We start from the raw sequence: 11,159 nt of genomic DNA, 5'->3' as shown, positions 1-11,159 counted from the left end.
ACCGGCAGATATCATCAAAGGTTATCCTGGCGTGAAGGAAGACGGTTCAGATTTCAATAATGACGATCTCCGAAGGCTAACAAAGGAGATGCGGCCTATAGCAAGCAAATTGGCGGATGACACAGATCTATCTCATTTTCAACCGGTTTACGATGTTGAGGGGAAAAGACAGCCCGCGTTGATTCATAATGTAGAAGATCTTGTTCCACCAATCCGTAAGCATACTTACGCTCCTGACATTGACCCTTCCAACCTTATTCATGAAGAAGCTATTTTTCAAGCCTTAACTGGAATCGATTGGTCAACGATTGATTTCCAGCGATTGGGTAGGGATGAGGAGAATGCGACCGCTCAAGATGACCCTCAACCTTCAAGCCGTCCAGATGAGGAATCATAAACAGGAGGCCGGTTTATCAGTTGCAGTCTGCCACTCCTATTAAAACAATTATTCAATTTGGGCTGTTTAAAGTGCCTTGTAATAGGATAGCGTGAACACTTTATCTGTCATGCCATCGAGCATGTTTGTTTTGCTTGTTACTGAGAACTTGCCATGCCTTTGAGAGCTATTATATGCATAGTCCATTATGGCTTTTGTTCCTGCATATAAAAACTTGAAAGTGTCCCAGTGGTTTACCACTGGACGGGTCATGATGCCCAAAAAATATATACATAACTTGGATAGAGAACCAAGATTGTAACAACCAGATATAAAATAGATGATACCTGTGATATATCTTGTTGGCTGACCAACTGTTGATATAGTAAGGGTGAAAACACCAATCTGGAGTATTGATGACTCCTTTCCCTCTTGCCGGTTCATATAAAAACTATATCGGGGTATGATAACCACCGTTTTGTTCATATAATGTTGGTGACCTCTAGCCAAAACCATACCGGAGCAACTTACTGCCAGTTTAGAAATGATCATGTACTGACAACTGAGCGTTGAAAGCCATGCCGGGTTGGAACAAACACCGGTTTATCAGAAAATATTCATAAATCCTTTATCAAAAGATGTTTAAAAATAGCAAATCCAAAAGAAATATGCAATGCTTTTCATGGGCTGCCAGGCCGCTGAGTTAAACCATTTTTCAAAGCCTTTTAAGATGGACCTCAATCTTTAACCAATCACCGTTTTAACTTTGACAAATTCAGGGTCTATGAGATTGACTTGTCAAACATTCGATGGGTCATACCAGGTTTACCTGGACGGAGTGGCTTACTTAAAAAGGCAGGATAACCCGGGTTTTTAGGTGAATACACCTGGCTTCCAAGCCTGGCTTGATAGCCTATTACAAGGGTTCAAGCTCGTTGTTCTTTGAGAAGCAAGGAGCCCCCAAGTAATATTTGAGCTATGCTAAGTGGATACCTATGTTTGAGTTGTGCTTTATGCAACAGACTCTCTTTGGTTCCACGTAATTTCCTTTTGGCTTTAAGCCTATCAAAAGGTGTAGCTATGGTGTAAATACAACCAAGCCCCCTAGTGATTTCCCTTTTTGGTCTTTAAGTTGATCAAGAGGTGTAGCTATGGTTCGGATACAACCAAGCCCCCTAGTGATTTCCTTTATATCTGTGGGTTTTATAGGCCGGGTTAATAGAACTCCACTTTGTAAGTAGAAGCCCCCATGGGACCACACATGATGTAAAAAAGAACGGAGACCCCGCTTTAGCTGAGGCTCCGGTTTATTATATAATATATACATTGTCATAAGTATGTACAGAAGAAGAGCCTGTGGCTCAAGTATAGTAAGGCCGAAGGAGAGCTATATTCCATGGCCTATGGGTCTCCTCCTCCGATTTGCGTGAGTCTTTGTGCTCTCGAACATCGATAAGGTAGTATGACCTGTTGTGCAGGTTTTTGCTGACCACAAAAGGTCATTTCCAAGGTGGGGATAACTTGTGCATATCAGTTTGATCCTGGATGAGTCGGAGCACCAGATCGCCTTCTTGAAAAGTTCTAGTCTTAACCCGGCGGCTGTGATAATGTCGGAGATCTTGTTGATAAATCATCGATTGCGTCACTGCGAGATCACGCTCCTCATCTAATAGATCCAATGAGTCCTGACGTGCCTTCTCATCTTCTGCTTCAACGTAAGCCGCCACACGGGGTGAGTCATGACGGATGTCACTAGGGAGAACTGCCTCTGCTCCGTAAATCATGAAGAAAGGCATGTAACCCATAGATCTGTTTGGTGTGGTGTTGATACTCCATAATACGGAAGGTAACTCCTCCACCCAACAACCCGGCGTCCGTTTTAAAGGAACCAGAAGCCGGGGTTTAATACCTCTCAAAATTTCTTGATTTGCCCTCCCTGCTTGACCATTAGATTGGGGGTGAGCCACTGACGCTACATCAAGTCGGATGTGCTCACGTTGACAAAATTCCTCCATATCACCTTTGGACAGATTAGTACCATTATCACTTATAATGTTGTGTGGAAAACCAAAGCGGAATCACCTTTTTGATGAATTGAACCGATGTGGCTGCATCACACTTATTGACTGGCTCTGCCTCTACCCACTTGGTAAACTTGTCAACCGCTACCAATAGGTGGGTGTTTTTGTCCTTGGATATCTTAAAGGGTCCAACCATATCGAGCCCCCAAGTTGCAAACGGCCAAGTGATTGGAATCATTCTCAACTCCTGAGCCGGAACATGAGCGCGGCGTGCAAATTTCTGACAACCGTCACACCTTTTTACTAAATCCTCAGCATCAGCTTGAGCCATCAACCAGTAGAACCCGTGACAAAAAGCCTTAGCCACCAAGGATTTTGAACCAGCGTGGTGACCACAATCTCCTTCGTGGATTTCTCGCAAAATCTCACAACCCTCTTGAGGAGACACACAACATTGAATTGCTCCTGTGACGCTGTAATGATGTAGCTCCCCGTTGATAATGGTCATTGACTTGGATCGTCGGATTATCTGTCGGGCCAAGGTTTCATCATCTGGTAACTCGCCCCGGTTCATGTAAGCCAGGTATGGAACTGTCCAATCCGGTATAACATGCAAAGCCACTACCAATTGGGCCTCCGGGTCAGGAATAGCCAACTCCTCCTTTGTGGGTAGCTTGGCCGACGGATTATGAAGTACGTCGAGGAAGACATTAGGTGGCACCGGTTTACGCTGAGAGCCTAGACGACTTAAAGTGGCTGCCACTTCATTCTTTCGCCGGTCTATATGGTCCACTTGATAACCCTTGAAATGACCAGCCACTCTGTCCACCTCGCGGCGATATGCAGCCATGAGTGGATCCTTAGAATCCCAAGTGCCAGATACATGTTGAGCCACCAGGTCCGAGTCACCGAAGCATTTAACTCGGCTTAAATTCATCTCTTTAGCCATCCGAAGGCCGTGGAGTAAGGCCTCATACTCAGCTGCATTGTTAGTACAAGGGAACATTAAGCAGAGAACATAACAAAACTTGTCACCTCGTGGGGAAGTTAATATGACTCCAGCCCCCGAGCCCTCCAATTGCCTGGACCCATCAAAGTGAATATTCCAATAAGTGTTGTCTGGTTTTTCCTCTGGTTCCTGCAACTCTGTCCAATCATTGATGAAGTCCACGAGTGCTTGAGATTTGATCGCTGTGCGAGGTGTATATTTGAGCCCGTGAGGTCCAAGCTCAATAGCCCACTTGGCAATCCGGCCAGTCGCCTCTCTGTTTTGGATGATATCTCCCAAAGGGGCTAAACTAACCACTATTATAGGATGACCTTGAAAATAATGTTTGAGCTTTCGGCTTGCCATAAAAACCCCATACACCAGCTTCTGCCAATGCGGATACCTCTGCTTCGATTCGATAAGCACCTCAATGATATAATAAACCGGCCATTGAGCCGGATACTCCTTTCCAGCCTCCTTGCGCTGCACAACAATAGCCACACTAACAGCCCGGGCATTAGCAGCCACATATAGCAATAAGGGCTCTTTATCGACCGGAGCCGCAAGGACTGGCGGTTCAGCTAACTGTCTCTTCAAATCCTCAAACGCTTTATCAGCCGCATCGCTCCAGACAAAGTCATCAATTTTCTTTAGCATCTGATATAAAGGGATAGCCTTTTCCCCAAGACGACTGATAAACCAGCTCAAAGCCACAATCTGGCCCGCCAGACGCTGAATGTCATTGATACATGCCGGTTTAGCCAGAGAGGTGATAGTTGTGATCTTCTCCGGATTAGCCTCAGTGCCCTTGTTAGACACTAGAAAACCCAAGAGCTTGCCTGCCGGAACACCAAAGACACATTTGTCCGGATTAAGCATCATCTTGTAAACCCGGAGGTTGTCAAAAGTCTCTCTCAAGTCATCTATCAATGTTTCATCCTTCCTGGACTTCACCACAATATCATCCACATATGCATGAACATTGCGCCCAATCTTCTTATGAAGACAATTCTGAACACAGCGCTGATACGTCGCCTGGGCACTCTTGAGCCCAAAGGGCATAGAGACATAGCAGAAGGCTCCAAAGGGAGTTATAAAAGTTGTCTTCTCCTGGTCCTTAACTGCCATTTTGATCTGATGATAACCAGAATAAGCATCCAGAAAACACAAACGGTCACAACATGTCATAGCATCAATAATCTGATCAATACGAGGGAGGGCAAAGGGGTCAGCTGGACAAGCCTTGTTCAAGTCTGTGTAGTACACACACATACGCCAAGTGTAGTTTTTCTTAAGAACCAGCACCAGATTAGCCAGCCACTCCGGGTGAAAGATCTCCACAATAAACCTTGCGGCCAACAGCCGAGCTACCTCCTCACCAATAGCCTTACGCCTTTCTTCGTTGAAGCGGCGGAGAAACTGCCTGACCGGTTTAAACTTAGGATCTATATTAAGTGTGTGCTCAATGAGTTCCCTCGATACACCTGGCATGTCAGAAGGCTTCCATGCAAAGATGTCCCGGTTCTCACGGATGAACTCGATGAGCGCGCTTTCCTATTTGGGATCTAGGTTAGCGCTGATGCTGAACTGCTTGGATGAATCGCCAGGAACAAAATCAACCATCTTAGTGTCTCTAGCCGATTTAAACTTCAACGCCGGATCATGCTCCGTAGTTGGTTTTTTCAAAGAAGTCATGTCTGCCGGATCAACATTGTCCTTATAAAACTTTAGCTCCTTTGTGGCACAAACCGACTCAGCATAAGCCGTATCACCCTCTTCACATTCTAAAGCGATCTTCCTAATCCCATGTACTGTTATGGTCCCCTTATGACCCGGCATCTTAAGCTGCGGATACACATAACACGGCCTCGCCATGAACTTGGCATAAGCCGGTCATCCGAACAGGGCATGATACAGACTTTTGATTTTCACCACCTCAAAAGTCAACGTTTCTGACCTTGAATCATGATCATCTCCAAAAGCCACCTCTAGGGCTATCTTGCCCACTGGATACACTGATTTACCAGGCACCACACCATGAAAAACGGTGTTCGACGGTTTAAGATTCTTATCTGTCAATCTCATACGGCGGAAGGTATCATAGTAAAGGATATTGATACTACTTCCCCCATCCATGAGCACCTTGGTGAACTTATACCCCCCAACTTGAGGTGCCACCACTAAGGCCAGATGACCCGGATTATCAACCTGGGGTGGGTGATCCTCTCGACTCCATAAAATTGGTTGTTCAGACCAACGCAAATACTGAGGCACTGCCGGCTCAACAGAGTTCACGGCCCTTTTGTGAAGCTTCTGGTCACGCTTACACAAGCTAGTAGTGAAGACATGATACTGCCTACTATTCAACTACTTCGGATTGCTCTGATAACCCGACTGCTGCTGCTGCTGATTCCCCTAATGGTTATAACCTCCCTGATTACCTTGATTGCCATGTCCGGTCTGATGGCCTTGGAATCCTGAACCGGAGCTGTCGCCTCCGTAACCCGGCCCATGAAAACCACCTCCTGAACCGCCGGGCCGGCCATTGTTGTACTGAAACATATTGGAATTTTTGAACTCCCGCATGATGAAGCAATCCTTCCAAAGATGCAAAGTTGGCTTCTCCTTCGACCCATGCTTTGGACAAGGTTGATTTAACAGGCGCTCCATATTGGGGCCTCACCCTCCGCCTCTCTGGGGTGGTTTTCCCTTATGACGTTGACCGTTATCCTGAGCATTGGGGTTAGCCACAAAGTCCAAACTATCGTCTGCCTTGCACTTACCATTATTCCCATGACCTGCCGGATTGTGTTGCTGCCCCTTGGCATTGCCATTCTTTTTTCCCCTCCCCGGTTTGTCATCCTCAGACTCAGGGTCTTTGGTACTATCCAAATCGGCATATTTCACCAAAGCAGCATAAGGGTTGACATGTCATTGCAGTGACGTTTGAGCCTCCCTAACTTCAGTTTTAATGGCATAAACCGGTAATTGCCTTCCAATGTCAAAACTACTGTATCCGTGTTAATGCGATCTGACGAATGCAAAATAGCTGATACTCGCTTTACCCAATGGGTCATAGACTCCCCGTCCTCTTGAACACAAGTAGCCATGTAACACCCCGGATGTTATTTACCCAATATGTACTCCAACTCTTGCCGTTTCCGGCTTTAAGTTATTTTATTTTCTTGGGTTCAGGTCTTTGTCTCCGTGTGTTGTTATCGTTTTCATGCATCTCATATCATGTCATCATGTGCATTGCATTTGCATACGTGTTCATCTCATGCATTCGAGCATTTTCCCTGTTGTCTGTTTTGCATTCCGGCGCTTCGTTCTCCTCCGGTGGTTATTTCTACCTTTCTTTCGTGTGTGGGGATTAAACATTTCCGAATTGGACCGAGACTTTCCAAGCGGCCTTGGTTTACTACCGGTAGACTGCCTGTCAAGTTTCGTATCATTTGGACTTCGTTTGATACTCCAACGGTTAACCGAGGGACCGTAAAGGCCTCGTGTGTGTTGCAGCCCAACACCCCTCCAAGTTGGCCCAAAAACTCACCAAAACACTCTCCATCATCTAGAGCATTCGATCACGATCGCGTGGCCAAAACCCGCACCTCATTTGGACTCTCCTAGATCCCTCTATGCCTATTTATACACCACCCTCCCGAAATTCGCGGATCCCCTCTTCCAAACCCTAAAAAATTCCACCTCGCGCCGGCCGGACACGTCCGTCCCCGGCCGGACACGTCCGCCGCCCCACCCGGGCCAATCCCGCGCTGCCACGTGGCGCAACCCGTGCCCACATCGCGGCCAGCGCCGCCGGCCCGTCAGGCCCGCGCGGGGCCCTCCCGGCCTGCGCACCCGCCGCCGCCTGCCGCCCGATCCGCCGCTCGTCCTCCTCGCGGCCGGTCGCCGTCTCCGCCGCCCAGGTCGCCGGCCGCCGCCCCGCTCTCCGTCCGGCGAGGGAGCTCGTCGCCGGACCTGTCCCCGCGCCTCCTCGCCGCCGGATCCGGCCGGAGGAGGCCGGATCTACTCCTCCTCCGCCTCCCCGACCACTCTCCGGCGCCGCCCCGCGTCCAAGTCGTCGGACAAGGCCGCTGCGCTCCGGTCAACCTCGGTTCGCGTGAGAACCCTAGATCTAAAGGTCCAAATTTTCTTCTAAGTCCCCGTTTTTCCAGATTCAAGTGCCCTTGTTCATCATGCCGTAACTCCGCATCCGTAGATCCGTTTTGGGCATATAGCATACCAAAATGTTCGCCTCAGAGAGTACATCATTTCATTACATTGCATCATTTTCATTTGAGTTCATCTTAATGCCCGAAATGCTATTAGAAGAGTGCCACTTGAGATATTTGTCAGATCTGCTGCTCCATTTAGATATTTGTCATTTTTGCCATGATTTTTGTGTGCATGTTATGCCCATGAGCTCTACATATGTTTTGTTAAAGGCTTTGCCATCTTTCCAGAGGTGCAACCCTTGTATTTTTGTGATGTGTGTGGTGACTAGCACAAGCTTGCAAAGTGAGGCACTTGGTAATGCTGATTTCAGGGACTTAGCATTTCCACTAAGTCCTTGATCTGTTTTTCTCATGATGCCATATGTTCTTGTTGTTTCCGAGTGATCCGTGCCTCCTTTGAGGATGATCAGTAAGGATGTTTTGTTAATCTTGTAGTGCTCTATCCATCCATGTCTTTGTTTGCAATTATGGAGCACCCTAGCTTGAGTCAATCGAGCTCTACTTTTGCTATTTCGTGAATCTGGGCAGATTGTCTACTTGTTAGCGATTTTGCTGATGTTGTTGTCGTTGATCCGTTCATGCTATGCTATTGTTCTTGCCATGTCTAGCTTGTATTTTGTGTATTCTTGATGGATGTATGCTTAGTTTGTCATGAATTGCTCCGTAGTGGGTGCATCGAGCTCGTAAATATGCCTACTTGATATCTGTTTCAGCATGCTCCAGTTTTCACCAAGTCTGAGAACTGATTATGTTTTTGCCATGTTCACATGCTTGCAAATGTATTTTCTGATCCCTTTCGGCTCAAGGTCACTAAGGGACTTTTGTTAAGCTCTTTGAGTAGCTCCATGTCATGCTTTACTTTGCCATTTTCAGGTCATGTAGCATATAGTTTTCATGCTCCGAAGAGTGCTACCTGATCTGAAATTCCAGAAAAGTGTTAATTTCACTAAGTCTGAAATCTGTTTATCATATGCATTTTTGCCATGCTTGTTTGAACCTGTTAATGGATGAATTGGCCGTAGCTCAGTGCTAGACTTTTGTTAAGCATCATGAATGAATCCCTGCCATGTATTTTGAGGCCATGTTTGAATTTTGTAGCATGTTCATCTCGTTGCATTTGGATGGCTACTTGCTGTAAATCGCAGAACGTGGTCATATTTGAATTGCTTGCCATTTCCAAACCGTAACTCCGATTCCGGCGTTCTTTATATCGTTTTCAAGCGATTTCATCTCATCTTTCCAGTGGCACACTTAGTTTTCCAAGTTGAGGCTAGGTTCATGCATTCCTTGTCAAATCTTGCATATGCATCCCGCGTCGCATCCCGCATAGCATACCATCTTTGCATCATATTGTTTGAGCTTTGCACGTGGTTGATTGTGTTCCGTTTGCTTGTTTGTCTTGTTTGGGTAGAGCCGGGAGACGAGTTCGCTAACGAGGAGCCCGTTGAGTTTGCTTTTGAGGATCCGGTCAACTCTGACAACTTTGCAGGCAAGATGATCATACCCTCGAAATCACTACTATCTTTGCTATGCTAGATTGCTCGTTCTTTTGCTATGCCAATGCTACGATGCCTACCACTTGCTTTCAAGCCTCCCAAATTGCCATGTCAAACCTCTAACCCACCATGTCCTAGCAAACCGTTGATTGGCTATGTTACCGCTTTGCACAGCCCTCTTATAGCGTTGCTAGTTGCAGGTAAAGATTGGAGACTGTTCCTTGTTGGAACATTATTTACTTGTTGGGATATCATTATATTGCCATGTCATCTTAATGCATCTATATACTTGGTAAAGGGTGGAAGGCTTGGCATCTCGCCTAGTGTTTTGTTCCACTCTTGCCGCCCTAGCTTCCGTCATATCGGTGTTATGTTCCTGGATTTTGCGTTCCTTACGCGGTTGGGTTATAATGGGAACCCCTTGATAGTTTGCCTTGATTAAAGCTTTTCCAGCAATGCCTAACCATGGTTTTACCATTTGCCACCTAGCCTCTTTTTCCCTTGGGTTTCTGGAGCCCGAGGGTCATCTTATTTAAACCCCCCCCAGGCTAGTGCTCCTCTGAGTGTTGGTCCAACTCGTCAGCCGCCGGTGGCTACCAGGGGCAACTCTGGGCTGGCCTACCGGAAGTTTAGACAATCTGAGTGTGCCTTGAGAAAGAGATATGTGCAGCTCCTATCGGGATTTGTCGGCACATTCGGGCGGTGTTGCTGGATTTGTTTTAACCTGTCGAAGTGTCTTGAAGAACCGAGATACCGAGTCTGATCGGAACGTCTCGGGAGGAGGTCTATTCCTTCGTTGACCGTGAGAGCTTGTCATGGGCTAAGTTGGGACTCCCCTGCAGGGATTTGAACTTTCGAAAGTCGTGCCCGCGGTTATGGGCAGATGGGAATTTTTAATGTCCGGTTGTAGATAACTTGAACCTTAACTTAATTAAAAATGAATCAACAGCGTGAGTTACCGTGATGGCCTCTTCTCGGCGGAGCCCGGGAAGTGGACACGGTGTTGGAGTAATGTTTGCGCAGGTTGCCCTCTAGTTACTCGTTCGCGCTTCGCCTCCTCTTCTCGCTCTCTTTTGCGAATAGGATAGCCACCATATATGCTAGTCGCTTGCTGCAGCTCCACATATTTTACCTTGCCTTACCTATAAGCTTAAATAGTCTTGACCGCGAGGGTGCAAGATTGCTGAGTCCCTGTGGCTCACAGATTACTATTACACCAGATGCAGGGCCTGATGATTCCGCTCCAGGTGACGCGCTCGAGCTCAAGTGGGAGTTCAACGAGGACTCTCAATGATACTACGTGTCTTTCCCTGATGATCAGTAGTGGTGCCCAGTTGGGGGTGATCGGGACCGTGTCGCATGTTGGGTTATCTTTATTTTGGCGCCGTAGTCGGGCCATGAGTGTTTGGATGATGTAATGTTATTTATGTACCTTGATTGACGTGGCGAGTGTAAGCCAACTATGTTATCTCCCCTTTTATTATCTATATTACATGGGATGTTGTGAAGATTGCCTAACTTGCGACATAAACCTTCAATGCGATTATGCCTCTAAGTCGTGCCTCGACACGTGGGAGATATAGTCGCATTGAGGGTGTTACAGGACAGGTCTACAATCGACATAGGCTACTTACAAGTATCCTTAAAATTCTGGATAAACCGGTTTTTTAACTCGGCCCATGACCCGACGGAGTTAGTCGGTAAGCTCTTTAGCCAAGTACGAGTTGTCTCCTCCAACATCATGGTGAAGTACTTAGTACACACCGCTTCATCCACATCTAGCATCTCCATTGCCATCTCATAACTCTCAACCCATGACTCAGGGGGTAAATCAGCAGTGTAATTGGGCACTTTACGAGGACCTTTAAAATCTTTGGGCAGTCGTACATTACGCAAAGCGAGGGTGAGACACGCCACCCCTAAAGAACTGAAGACCACACCTGGCTCTACTGAAGCGGTAGGACGAAACAGAGTAAGCTGATGAGCCACATGTTGTGCTGCTAACTCGGCTTCTCGACGTGCACGACCATGATCCACCACATC

Source organism: Triticum dicoccoides, chromosome 7A (genome assembly GCF_002162155.2).
Source record: "Triticum dicoccoides isolate Atlit2015 ecotype Zavitan chromosome 7A, WEW_v2.0, whole genome shotgun sequence".
In the NCBI taxonomy this organism is placed as follows: domain Eukaryota; kingdom Viridiplantae; phylum Streptophyta; class Magnoliopsida; order Poales; family Poaceae; genus Triticum; species Triticum dicoccoides.
This window is presented reverse-complemented; position numbering follows the sequence as displayed.